The sequence below is a fragment of the Salmo salar genome, chromosome 14 (genome assembly GCF_965601325.2).
Source record: "Salmo salar chromosome 14, fSalSal1, whole genome shotgun sequence".
Classification (NCBI taxonomy): domain Eukaryota; kingdom Metazoa; phylum Chordata; class Actinopteri; order Salmoniformes; family Salmonidae; genus Salmo; species Salmo salar.
Genome location: NC_138304.1, coordinates 73227927 through 73242538, shown reverse-complemented (window position 1 = coordinate 73242538; position 14612 = coordinate 73227927). Strand labels below are relative to the sequence as shown.

General features: G+C 40.9%; 1 non-coding gene across 1 annotated transcript; it reads left to right on the top strand.

Annotated features, from left to right (window-relative positions):
• Positions 1-8606: 8606 nt before the first annotated feature.
• Positions 8607-14326, top strand: LOC106569921 (uncharacterized). The gene is made up of 5 exons (XR_014380419.1): positions 8607-8710; positions 13134-13236; positions 13448-13562; positions 13762-13934; positions 14147-14326. It is a non-coding gene; the product is annotated as an uncharacterized LOC106569921 (transcript).
• The last annotated feature ends 286 nt before the right edge of the window (positions 14327-14612 follow it).

Below are 14612 nucleotides of genomic sequence, written 5' to 3'. Positions count from 1 at the left end.
TTTAATGTACAATGTCCTAATCGAGCAAACACCACCTCTTCCTTTCTAATTGGACCTTTGAATATTGGTTCACAACCTTTCTTTGGAGGGCATATAAATGACAGCCCTTGGGCTCAGAGTCCCATCTCTTCTGCCACACATCTATCAAAATGGCTCTGAGCTTACATTTGGCCTCACCTCTACCCAGTGGAACATTCATGTAAATTATATCTTGTTTCAAAGCTATTTTGGCCAGATGGTCTACAACTTCATTCCTTTCCACACCCGAATGTGCTGGGACCCAGCAGAATCTCACTACTGCACCCAGTCTCTCAACTCTCCATAATAACATTAATACCTCCAATAGTAGATCACTCCTATTAGATTTACCCGATGATAAACTATTCAAATATGACAGAGAATCTGACATACTATAATTCTAACATGTTGTACATCCTCCACCCACTGGAGGGCAGCTACTATCACCAACAGTTCAACTGAGTATACTGAAAGTTAATTTGTTAGTCTTCAACATATATTAACATCAAATCAAGGAATGTAAATGACTGCTCTTATGCGCCCACTATCTGGAAAAGCACTAAAAAAACACAACTTCTACCAATGTAATTGTCAACCTGTTTCCCTATATCACTGACTTTTGACCTATCTTTATTTTTCTCTACCGAGGTTAGATCAACAACAGGATCTGGGAGTAACCATGGAGGAACGTCCCCTATCACCAGAGAAGGGCTATCTTCCAACTCCCTCAAACCACTCTCATCAGCAAGCTTTCCAACTGTCCAACCAAAACCACTGCCTTGCCTACTAGTATATTCCCAACAGTCATCTAGAACAGTAGCAGTGGGATGCACAACCTCACAGCCTTTCAACCTAACCCAATAAGCTAATGACAATTGTTTTATGCCGTACAGTTCCAGTCAAAAGTTTGGACACACCCACTCATTCCAGGGTTTTCTTTATTTTTACTATTTTCTACATTATAGATTAATAGTGAAGACGTCAAAACTATGAAATAACACATATGGAATCATGTAGTAACCAAAAAAGTGTTAAATAAATCTAAATATATTTTATATTTGAGTTTCTTCAAAGTAGCCACCCTTTGCCTTGATGACAGCTTTGCACACTTTTGACATTCTACAATGTAGAAAATAGTAAAAGTAAAGAAAAACCCTTGAATGAGTAGGTGGGTCCAAACATGACTGGTACTGTATATCCAAAGGCATCTCACCTGCCTCCACTAGTAAGGCACATACAGATGTTGATTTAAATGCACCAATACATATCCTTAAAGCTATATACTGGATGCTGTCCAGCCTCTGAAGCCAAGTCTTCGCCGTTGTTCCATAAACCATACACTCATAATCATTGTCATCCTGATCAGAGCTCTATTAATATCCATCAACGATTGTCTGTCAGCACCCCATTCATATCCAGAGACCGAGCGTATAACATTCACCACCTTCTTACACTTTGTTTCAACATTTATGACATGATCTTTCCATGTATATCGCTCATTGAACCATAGACCCAAATATTTGTACTCAGAAACCCTCCCCATAGGTTGTCCATACAGAAACAACTGTATGGACAACCCTTCCCTGTGGCTCAGCTGGTAGAGCATGGTGTGTGGGGCCACGTGGGGCCAGTACAAAAAAAAAAAAATGCATGAAATGAAATGTAAGCATTCACTACAGTAAGTCGCTCTGGATAAGAGCGTCTGCTAAATGACTAAAATGTAAATGTATATTATCAGCGACTTTCTTCTTCGAGAAGAACATACAAGAAGACTTTGCCACTGACAATTTAAAACCCCAGACAACTAACCATCTTTCAACATCCACTATAGCTTGTTGAATAGATTTAATCACATGACTTTCCTTCCCCTCCTCCAAATAGCTCCATAGGGAAGCCCCAATACCCCTACCTACATTCGAAAACACATTATTAATCATAATGTCGAACAAAATAGGACTGATAGCACTGCCTTGAGGAATAACAGGAGTCATATTCCTACGCAACACTCTGTAAGCCCTATTTCTTTTTCGAATAGCCGCAGTGCACTCTTTCACTTCAGAACCACCTTGCTTTTCTCACCCACTTCACTCACTAGTACATATACATTCGCAGAACTCAAAATCAAATAGGTCACAGAGGCAGCACATAAACGTCCCTTTTTCAGGATCCTGTCTTTCAAAGATAATTCGTAAAAATCCAAATAACTTCACAGATCTTTTGGTCTTTTTCAGAGTCAGTAGAAAGGCCTCTTTAGTGTCCTAAGTTTTCATAACTGTGACCTTAATTGCCTACCGTCTGTAAGCTTAACGACCGTTCCACAGGTGTATGTTCATTAATTGTTTATGGTTCATTGAACAAACATGGGAAACAGTGTTTAAACCCTATAAAGTCAATCTCATTAACTATTAAGGTGTCCTTGGACACGACACATTTGTGAGTTTCTGAGCAGGTCTCGTAACCATGTCTGGCCCAACATAAGCAACATTTCCTACAGTAAGTCCACTTATTCCAGGACTGACCCTGTTATCTCCATCATTCTGCCTAATAGTTCCACCAATCTGCCTTGCAGCCTCTTCATAAGAGACATTATAAGTGATTTTATATCTTTGGGCCTATCTCGCCTCTTTCTGCACCTGGCTTCCACCAAATGCTGCACTGTGTTGTCGTTGTTTTTCAATTTTCACCTAAAATGACATACCCAAATCTAACTGACTGTAGCTCAGGCCCTGAAGCAAGGATATGCATATTCTTTTTTCCATTTGAAAGGAAACACTTTGAAGTTTGTGGAAATGTGAAAGGAATGTAGGAGAATATAACACATTAGATCTGGTTAAAGATAATACAAAAAAAGAAAATAAATGTGTAGATAATACCTGCACTTATAAAACCAAAACACCCCTCTTATCCCACCACTTTGCCCTAACCGTTCCTACTCCTGGCCACCGGCCGGGCAGGATGGGATTCCTTCTTTCAACACATGTAGCTTTTCTGCCGTAAAATCTTTCACTCCCAATAACTTTTCTGATGCTGCTGCTACTACTTTTATCTTCTACAACTTATTTTCCATCTGTGCTATAGTTAATTACCATAGCAAAGAAACCAACCTTTCTAAAACACAAACTGTTTGGACCACTCAGTCCTGGCCTACTCCTTACTGGTATTCATGTGTAGCTACTTCAAATTGTAGGCCTATGTATTCTGTATTTCAATATTTAGAAAGATTTTGTGTTTCTTTATTAATGGAAAAACTGAGTAAAACAATAGTATTTAATGATTTAATGTATCAATCTTTATTTAATTTCAAACATCTGGCTAGGGCAGGGGTTCTTAAACCTTTTCAGACTGGGATCCTATGAGAGTTAGTTAGTACTCCCTTATTTCTGCTTATCATCACCTGTTATAAAATGCAAACAATGCCTTGATAGCTGACTTACTTTTCCACTGTCAAAGCATCATGCTGTGGATGTTTGATCAGGATGTGTCGTTTTATTCATTTCTTTGTTATGAGAGACTCATTACTAAGCACTTCCACACCCAAAACACATTGTGGGCGCTCCTCGTTTGTATGAAAGAGAGAGAAACTCATCGCTGTATATGCGTTTCATGACAACTGAGCTCAGTCAGAACTTGTGGCTAACATGACTCAATTTGATGACAGCGGCAAGTGGGAATGACAAGTCAGTGGCAGACAGGGCATCATCTGCTGCTGAAAGACAGCGCTGCGCTGTGTTGCCAACTCCTCAGTAAGGAAAGTAGCTATTGGCTGTCCTAAAAGTCGCTAAATGATGTCATCACCTAATTTGCATAATTGGCCATGTGCATGTAATTGTGATGGACGCTGTAGGAGAGAGGAAAACGTCCGTGGGAGACACAAAAAGTGAGTAAAAAACACCCTAAATATGTTTAGAACTACAAATGAGCAAGCTGCAGAGAGTGGCACACACATCGAATAAGAACCAGATATTTGAGGCCATACTCCTCCTTCAGCACTTTATGGACCCCATTGTTAATCACCGTCATAACAGAGGCATTGTCAGTCCCTATCCCCAGGAGTTTCTCTTTTTAAGACAACACTTCGAGGAAAGCCACAACAGCACAGGCCATAGATATGGCATCTCCCTCCAACTCAACAAGCCCCAGAAATGTTGATACAATTGTCTGCTTGGTGTCACTAAAGTACCTTATCACAACCCCCAGGTACTTAGAAACACTTACATCCGTGGACTCATCGAGGAGGAGGCTGAAACGCTGGTCACCCACATCTGCGACCAACTTTTTCAGAAAGTATGGTGCTAGAACACCATTAATCATGTATGTGCACTTTGTCCTGTGCATTTTGAAGTGGGTAGCAGCAGTGGAGTCTGAGAAAGCAGCTCTACATGCTTCACCAATGTGATCACATGCCAGCATGGAACAGTGTTCAGCGATAGCTAATGTCATGGTGCTCTCAGCCTTTTTTGCAGAGTACATTTTTTTAACCATAAATGGCAGCTTGTTTTGGGTGGAACTGTTATAAGACATTGCCTTTTGAGTATGTTTTTGAGTTGTCATGTGTTTTTTTACATCACTAAGTTTGGCGTAGAAATCAGCCTTAGAAAATAAAGGAAAGCCGCACACTCTAAGAGCTCAGATGCAAAAATTTAATAACCAACGTTTCGACAGCGAAGCTGTCTTCATCAGGGTATCATCAAACACTGCGAGATGAGTCATTTATATAGTGTCAAGAGACACACAGGTGTTTGTAATCATGGCCAAATATGGCCTAATATCATTGGTTAACTCAAATATTAAAAAAAAAATGGCATACAAAGAACATACAAAAAGACAAACAAATGGATAGCATACGATCATAGCATTTGTAGTCTAAAATGTATCTAACAAACAATTACAATGGCAAAATCACAATTATCACAAGAATGGCTTCAGATCAAAGTCTATGTTGAGACCGAAGGGAGCAAGGGTCTTTAAATTAAAGATCCAGGCAGCCTCTCGTTTTAACAATAAATTATCAAGGTCACCCCCTCTCCTCGGGAGGGTGACATGTTCGATACCAATATAACGCAGAGACGAAATCGGATGGTTTGCTTCCAAAAAGTGGGCCGCAACTGGGAAAGTTAAGTTTTTGCACCTAATGGTGCTACGATGCTCTGAGATACGTACTTTTAATTCACGCTTTGTTTTACCCACATAATTTTTACCACAAGGACAAGTTATTAGATAAATAACTGCCTTAGTGGAACACGTAATAACACCTTTAATTGGGATAGATTTCCCTGTTTGGGGGTGTTTGAAGGATCTACATTTATAAGTGCCATTGCATTGAGCACAGCCATTACACTTGTAATTTCCATCCAGAATGGGCGCAAATAGGCGTTGTTCAGGAATATCTTGGGGTGGTAAATCAGAGTGTACCAATTGGTCTCTGAGATTTCTTCCCCGCGAGAATACGACCAGGGGAAGATCAGAAAACACATTAACGAGACTATCATCATATTTCAGAATGTGCCAATGTTTGTGAACGATTCCTTTAATTTGTTCAGAGCACTTTGAATAGCGGGTAGTGAGAACGCAAGAATGCGTCTTTTTGCGAGACTGACCTTGAAAAAGGTCATGTCTCGTTTTGTTTTGAATTTTCTCAATGGCAATATTAATCTGATCATTGTTGTACCCCCTCTCCTTGAACTTATCCTGAGTCTCAGCCATATTTCTGTCGAAATCTGATTGTTTAATACAAATTCTTTTGATTCGACAGAATTGGCTGTAGGGCAAACTATTTTTCAAGGGAAGTGGGTGACAACTATCAGCCCTCAACAAACTACAAATCAGCCTTACAATACAGGCAGTATGCCCGTGTATCATCTCCAATAAACGGCTTCAACCAGCCTTTGAATTTAGGGTTTGATTCCCACTCCTTTCTGTATTTTTGAGTGTACAGTTTAGACTGAGACATGATGAGCTAGCCAGCTAGATGTTTAGCTTATGTCACAGAGGCACACACACAGTGGACAAGGTGAGTAAGTGACTGAGGCTGTGTGAGTCAAATGCAGTGATTTATTTTTGTGCAGTGATTTATTTTTGTGCAGTGATTTATTTAGACAAAGAACATTTTACATTTACATCCCGCTCTGAATGTAAGCCAGGGCGGGATCAGCCAGCGGCGGCTTCCCGCATGCGCGATTCATTTGCAGTCTGGACGCGGAGGGGTGAACATCTTCTGCTCTAACTGCTGCTGGGAGGGACTGCAGCGTGAGGACTGGGCCGCCTGTGAGTGCTTTGGGACGGGGGTGGGGCCCAAATCTGGTGGTTTGGGGAAATTAAGCTTTACAAAGAGCAATAGTGTCAGTAAGAGTGTCCATGAGTGTGTCTGATTAACTGTCCAGTTTGAGTGTTTTTTGCAGCTTGTCCCAGTCGCTAGCTGCAGCGAACAGAAAAGACAAGTGACCCAGGAATGTGTGTGCTTTGGGGACCTTTAACAGAATGTGACTGACTGGCAGAGTGTGTGCTGTATGTGTAGGATGAGGGTTGTAGTAGGTATCTCCTACCTACTCCTGAGGTGCTGACCTGTTGCACCCTCTACAACCACTGTGATTATTATTATTTGACCATGCTGGTCATCTATGAATGTTTGAACATCTTGGCCATGTACTGTTATAATCTCCACCCGGCACAGCCAGAAGAGGACTGGCCACCCATCTGAGCCTGGTTCCTCTCTAGGTTTCTTCCTAGGTTCCTGCCTTTCTAGGGAGTTTTTCCTAGCCACCATGCTTCTACATCTGCATTGCTTGCTGCTTGGGGTTTTAGGCTGGGTTTCTGTATAGCACTTTGTGACATCGGCTGATGTAAGAAGGGCTTTATAAATACATTTCATTGATTGATTGATTCTGACTTTACACATTGCACTCTTTGAGAGGTAGTTAGCAAACCAGGCCAAGACCCCTCAGAGACACCAATACTCATTAACCAACCCACAAGAATGGAATGGTCTACCATATCAAAAGCTTTGACCTAGTCAATAAAGATAGCAGCACAACATTCCTTGGAGTCAAGGGCAGTTGTGACATCATTTAGGATCTTTAAAGTTGCAGTGACACATCCATAACCAGAGCGAAAACCAGATTGCATATCAGAGAGAATACTACAGACACCAAGAAAGCCAGTCAGTTGTTTATTGAGTTTTTCCAACACTTTTGATAAACAGGGCAAGATAGAAATTGGCTTATAACAGTTAGGATCAAAGCTTGATCTCCCCTTTAAATAAAGGACGCACTGTGGCTGCCTTCGAAACACTGGGAACCTCCCCAGAGAGGAGAGAGAGGCTCGGTGGTGACATGGGCTGCAACCTTAAAGAAGAAACGATCTAAACCATCTGACCCAGATGTTTTTATTAGGGTAAAGTTTAAGAAGCTCCTTTTGCACCCCAGACTCAGTGACCGCCTGCAGGGAGAAGCTGTGTAGCGGGGCAGGAGAAAAAGAGGGAGGAGCATCAGGACTAGTCACATTAGAAGGTCTGGGAGATGAGGGAAGTGTTGGATGGACAAGGAGGCGTGGCTGAGTCTTAATGAAGTGGTGGTTAATGAGCTCAGGCATATGCTCCTTGTCAGTAACAACCACACTGCTCTTCATGATGTTACTAATACTGAAGCCATGTGCTCTAAGCTCACTGAAACTCTCTGGGGACAGGTGAACGTCTGGCCATAGTGATGCTATATTCTGGGAGCATGGCGGTCACCTCAACAGCTCACACTCTCCTAGCCTCAAAGCCTTTATGACTGGGGCAGCTGTCTGTGTGTGTCTGACTAGAGAACTGAACATGTGAGTGAGGAAGCAGACTTCACACAGGACTTTGCACAACGTTCAAATGGGGAACTCGGCTCAAGGATATTGCAATGGCTTTTATGCATGATCAATGTATTTGTGATTGATATGAACTGTATAATAATAATTGTAAATAAATAATTGATAAATGAAATATGAAAAGTGGTACTTCTTATATAGAATTGATGTAACTTCAGCCAATCCCTCCGGGTGAAGGGGTATAGAGATAGAACAGGGTTTGATAAGTAATTAGGAAGAATAAGGGTCAATCACATTGCGGGAGATAATGAAAGCAAATCAAAAAAAAATTATTGTCCTGAGCTGAATAGAAAAGAATTCTCAATATTTATTAACATTTGCTCAGCATCTTCTTCAAAATAAATAATATTTTACAGCTCAACATCCTGTCCTAGTGTGTTTTTGATTGGAGCTCTGTCTTTTATACAATATATTGATAAAATATCAATCATTTAGTTAGTGAAAGTGTAATTACATTACCGTATTGTAGCAGGTCATATTTGGAAGTTTTAGTAGCTATGCAGCTGTTCAGTCAGAGCAGTTTCTCTAACTGAGGGAGATTTTTGTACGGCACTCTAACAGCTTTAGTATCTATTCTTAGTGTATGATTTGTTGTCATTTTCCACAGCTGGCGCCTGCTCAGGCTGTGATACAGTTTTAACCACAAGAGGACACTATTGCACCGCGAATGTGATAGGCCTGCCCATGTTACAGCGCTTATTTGAAAATCATGGTGCACGGAGCATCGAGAGCGCGTTCAGTCAATGCAGGTGTCTGGTGATTTGCTCGTGCTTTCACGGTATTTTTGTCAACAATGACTACATCTTCATGGTCTTTTAGCCAAAAGTAATTAACTACAGTAAGTTTTCTTGTTTTCCCTAATAGTTGGCCATCGTCATACAGAATATATTTGTAAAGCCTGGTGGAAAGCATCATTTAATTTGTAAAAGGCGAGTGACAGATAGATACCTAGATAACGTTGCTAGTCCTGGGGTGATCTTTATGAAACTGAAGGTATCTAGGAATTCTTAATAGGACGGAGAATGTTGAGTCGGATGAAAGGGAATCGAAATAATCTTTGGTTGAGTGGTTTTGTAGCTAGATTGCCAGCTAAGGATAGCTTTGTTTCTGCACATTTTTATTTAACAGAAGAAAAAAAAACTGGCAATACATTACAGCTAGCTAGCTTAAAAAAAATACAAGCATTTCGCTACACCCGCAATAACATTTACTAAATACGTGTATGTGACCAATAAAATTTGATTTGATTAAAATTCCTCAAGTGAGCTAGCTAACTCAATAGTTGACTACAGGACATTCATTGACAGTCAGGATAATAAATCATACAAATGTTGGACCAAAAAGGAAGAGAGGTGGTAGTAGTAACCTACTACAACCAATGGTATTAACCTTACCCACATAAGTATTCAGACCGTTTGCTATGAGACTCATCCTTGAGATGTTTCTACAACTATAGATTGAAGTCCACCTGTGGTAAATTCAATTGATTGGATGTGATTTGGAAAAACACACACCGGTCTATTTAAGGTCCCACCGTTGGCAGTGCATAAACCAAGTCATGAGGTCGAAGGAATTGTATGTAGAGCTCCGAGACAGGATTGGATCAAGGCACAGATCTGGGGAAGGGTACCAAAACATTTCTGCAGCATTGAAGTTCCCCAAGAACACAGTGGCCTCCATAATTCTTAAATGGAATGGAAGAAGTGTGGAGACTCTTCCTAGAGCTGGCCTGCCGGCCAAACTGAGCAATCGAGGGAAAAGGGCCTTGGTCAGGGAGGTGACCAAGAACCCGATGGTCACTCTGACAGAGAGATCCTTGATGAAAACCTCTACAGAGCACTCAGGACCTCAGACTGGGGCGAAGGTTCACCTTCCAACAGGACAACGACCCTAAGCACACAGCCAAGACAACACAGGAGTGGCTTTGGGACAAATCTCTGAATGTCCTTGAGTGGCCCAGCCAGAGCCCGGAAGTGCTCCAGATGTATGCATTGACAGGCGCGCCCAGCATTACAACATACAGTATGATGAGTACATTTTGTGGGATATCTTACCTTACTGTTCTCAAACACTTGTCGAGGAACACATTTGTTAAAGATGTACTGTAGTCTAAGTCATAGGCTATGTAAATATACAAAACATATGAACCATTATCTGCAGTGTTGGATCTATGCCCTGTAGTTTTTTTCATGACATTCTTGTAAAGCTGACAAAAATTATTAGAGTGATATATTCTCAGTAACAGTTTCGAACTTTAGTCCATCAAACCTGTGATTTTACCAACACACGCAATGCTATCGGAAATCACTGCCTCCATTGAGTGAATATTTCAGCTGCCTCTCTCACAAGGACCCGTTTGCATATTCACTGAGAGAGAGAACCAGCATTTTACTAGAATAGGAAAAATAAAGAGCAGTCGAAACACTTTGAACACAACCCATGTGTGTTTTCACCTGAGTACACCATAGCGAAACGTTTTGCAACAGAAAATGTATTGTGTTTGTTAGACACATTTTACCTCCCAGTTTTATTTACTCTGTGAGTATTTTTTTACATTATTTTGCTTTCTGAAAATGAACCTGCTTTTAGTGTTGGACAAGCGTTAGTTGTCCTTTCTCCATTAGCCTACATGACTGACAGTGAATAAATCTAATCCAAATGCAATGCAAACTGTAGAACACCAAATGAGAGATTAAACTGTAATAATTATGTTCAGTTGGTCATAAAAGACACACATGGTTGGAGAGATCGTAAGTAAAAGTAATTATACTGAACAAAAATATAAACGCAACATGCAACAATTTCAAAGATTTTACTGAGTTACAGTTCATATATGGAAATCAGTCAATTTAAATAAATTAGGCCCAAATCTATGGATTTCACAACTGGGCAGGGGCGCAGCCATGGGAGGGCATAGGCCCACCCACTGGGGAACCAGGCCCAGCCAATCAGAATGAGTTTTCCCCCACAAAAGGGCTTTATTACAGACAGAAATACTCCTCAGTTTCATCAGCTTTCCAGGTGGCTGGTCTCTGACAATCCAGCAGGTGAAGAAGCCGGATGTGGAGGTCCTGGGCTGGTGTGGTTACACGTGGTCTGTGGTTGTGAGGCCGGTTGGACGTACTGCCGTATTCTCTAAATCAACGTTGGAGGCGGCTTATGGTAGAGAAATTAACATTCAATTCTCTGGCAACAGTTCTGGTGGACATTTTTGCAGTCAGCATGCCAAATGCACGCTGCCTCAAAACTTGAGACATCTGTGACAAAACTGCACATTTTAGAGTGGCCTTGATCCTGCTGTTTAATCAGCTTCTTGATATGCCACACCTGTCAGGTGGATGGATTATCTTGGCAAAGGAGAAATACTCACTAACAGGGATGTAAAGAAATTTGTGTGCAAAATTTGAGCGAAATAACCTTTTTGTGTGAAAGGAACATTTCTGGGATCTTTCTGTCAGTGTATATACCAGATACATTATTTGCATTATTACTTGCTGTTTCCCAAAGGCCATATCCTTGGATACTGGTAAACATCCATTTGGTCGCTTTCAAATGTTCATTGATCCTGCTACATGTTCTACAAGACAGCTGAGCTTAAGTCCTTTGTAACAAAATGTAACATGATTGTTGTTATTTGTGTAGGTAATATGCTAATAAGATATTTATACATGTTTTTGAAGCTCATGTGAGTCAATTAAATACATGTAAAACTTGCAGACTGATTTTCTTTTTTATTAGGCTATGGTTAAAAGACAGGTTAAGATATATGTTCTACTAGAGTAGGCTATGTATTTACAGAATATTTGTCAATTCATTCAAAGTCTAAAATGATAAATGGTTGTTTAGAGCTTGAGTTTGATCTTTTTTTATTTTCTTGTTTATTTTTTATGATCAAGCACCTGTAATGTTTTGGTAGCAGGGGCTATTGTAAGGCTGGGTGATACAGCCTAAAAATCATATCTCAAACTTATTTCGATATCTCGATATACACTACATTACCAAAGTATGTGGACACCTGCTCGTCGAACATCTCATTCCAAAATCATGGGTATTAATATGGAGTTGGTCCCCAGTTTGCTGCTATATAAGCCTCCACTCTTCTGGGAAGGCTTTCCACTAGATGTTGGAACATTCAGCCACAAGAGAATTAGTGAGGTCGGGCACTGATGTTGGGCGATTAGGCCTGGCTCGCAGTCGGCTTTCCAACTGATCCCAAAGGTGTTCGTTGAGGTCAGGGCTCTGTGCAGGCCAGTCAAGTTCTTCCACACAGATCTCGACAAACCATTTCTGTATGGATCTCGCTTTGTGCACAGGGGCATTGTGATGCTGAAACAGGAAAGGGCATTCCCCAAACTGTTGCCACAAAGTTGGAAGCACAGAATCGACTAGAATGTCATTGTATGCTGTAGCGTTAAGATTTCCTTTCACTGGAACTAAGGGGCCTAGCCCGAACCATGGGAAAAAATCTCCAGAACCATTGTTTGTCCTCCATCAAACTTTACAGTTGACACTATGTATTTGGGTACGTAGCGTTCTCCTGGCATCCGCCAAACCCAGATTTGTCCTTCGGACGGCCAGATGGTGAAGCGTGATTCATCACGCCAAGGAACGCGTTTCCACTGTTCCAGAATTCAATGGCGGCGAGCTTTACACCAATCCAGCCGACGCTTGGCATTGCGCATGGTGATCTTAGGCTTGTATGCGGCTGCTCGGCCATGGAAACCCATTTCATGAAACTCCCAACGAACAGTTATTGTGCTGACGTTGCTTCCAGAGGCAGTTTGGAACTCAGTAGTGTTGCCACCAAAGACAGCCGATTTTTACGCGCTTCAGCACTAGGTGGTCCCGTTCTGTGAGCTTGTGTGGCCTACCACTTCGCAGCTGAGCCGTTGTTTCTCCCAGACATTTCCATTTCCAATTCACAATAACAGCACTTACAGTTGACCGGGGCAGCCCTAGCAGGAAATACATTTGACAAACTGACTTGTTGGAAAGGTGGCATCCAATGACAGTGCCACGTTGAAAGTCACTGAGCTCTTCAGTAAGGCCATTCTACTGACATTGTTTGTCTATGGAGATTGCATGGCTGTGTGCTCGATTTTATACACTTGTCAGCAACGGGTGTGGCTGAAATGGCCAAATCCACTAATTTGAAGGGGTGTCCACATACTTTTGTATATATAGTGTACTTTTAAAAAGTGACAGCCTTCAAATTAACAATGATTTATATTAATTTATATATGGAAACAACTTTCTTACAGGTAAATGCAGGACAACCTTTTCCAGAGGGGGATGACCAGCAGAGGGTCCTCCTTGGTCATGGAAGCAAGAGAGGCTACAGGTCTAAGCCAGCCAGTAGTAGAGGTACCTATTGTGCATTGAACAAAATTGTGGAATAACAATACATATGCAACAAGACAGAACAGAAAATGAAATTGAAATATTGCTCTGTGTTTATTTGGTTTTAACGTGGAACTATTTTATACGTATAAGACTAATTGCCTTAATATTACACATGTAAATAATTTTTTGGGTGCATTTGTAATTGGTGTAATATTTTGTTCTTGTGTATCAGAACTGGATCCGCAACCACAGGAGCTTTGTGCACGCTGACACCAAAAATAAGTTGCACACGAGTAAAAGACTAACAGCTTACAATATCTTTAGGAGTGACTTCATGCAACAAGGAGGTTTGTGTTTATATCCTAAAAATGTCAAATGCGGTTGCCCTTTGGTACAAGACCTCCAGTTACCTTTACGAAAAGTTAACATTCACTCAAATGACGACCACATTGAAATATGAATATATATTTTCACATTGCACATAATTACATTGTAGTGCAGGTATTATTAATGTAGCCTACTTCAATCTCTCATGTTGCATGCCAGGAAGTCTGCAAGACATTGCAGGGAGATGGGCCACCATTTCTGAAGATAAGAAAGAGGAATTAAGAAAGGAGGCAGAGCAGTGCAACAATAGTCTGGAGTTTGATAAGGACAGACCAATGAAAATAAAAAGACAAATGAATGTAAAAGGAATAATGAGATCAATGCATTCAAAGGTGAGAAAGTGTATGACGACATATGTTGGGACTCGTATCACGTACTGTGCAGTGAAATATTATAAAGGTCCATAGATGCTTTCAAAGCGATTCATTGTATTTGTTCTATACACCCCATGTTTTGAAGAAAAAAGAAATACATCCATTAACTTCTGCAACCTCTCTCTTTACAACCCCAATATATCGTCTAATTCGCATTGGCTTCTATCAAGATGATCCAGCTTGAGAAATTGGGGGTGGAATCATCCATCCTCCTCCACAACCCCATGGACCTGGACAAGCTGGTGCATCAAATTGGTAGTAAAAGGGGAAAGGAGTTCCTGGAGGCTCAAGGGGTCATCAGCCAACATTTACTGGTACAATATTTGTTTTAATTGTGTCTTGGAATATGCCCAACATGTACAGGATACAATACAACCCACTGGAAATGTATTTAAAGGGATCCTCTACAACAAAACATTTAATATGTTGTTTACTTCTTTCTCGTGGAGGAAAACCAGGCACAACCATTCTAGTATCGTTTATACTTCAGACACCATTTTGAACACCAACATTTATTGCCGTGTACTGTACATACTTGTTCAGTCTCATCCCTCCCCTGCTAATTTCTTTAGAATCAATTCACAAACTTTTCCTTCACCCAATGGGACGCCCCTGAGGGTGTGATTGACAGATGTG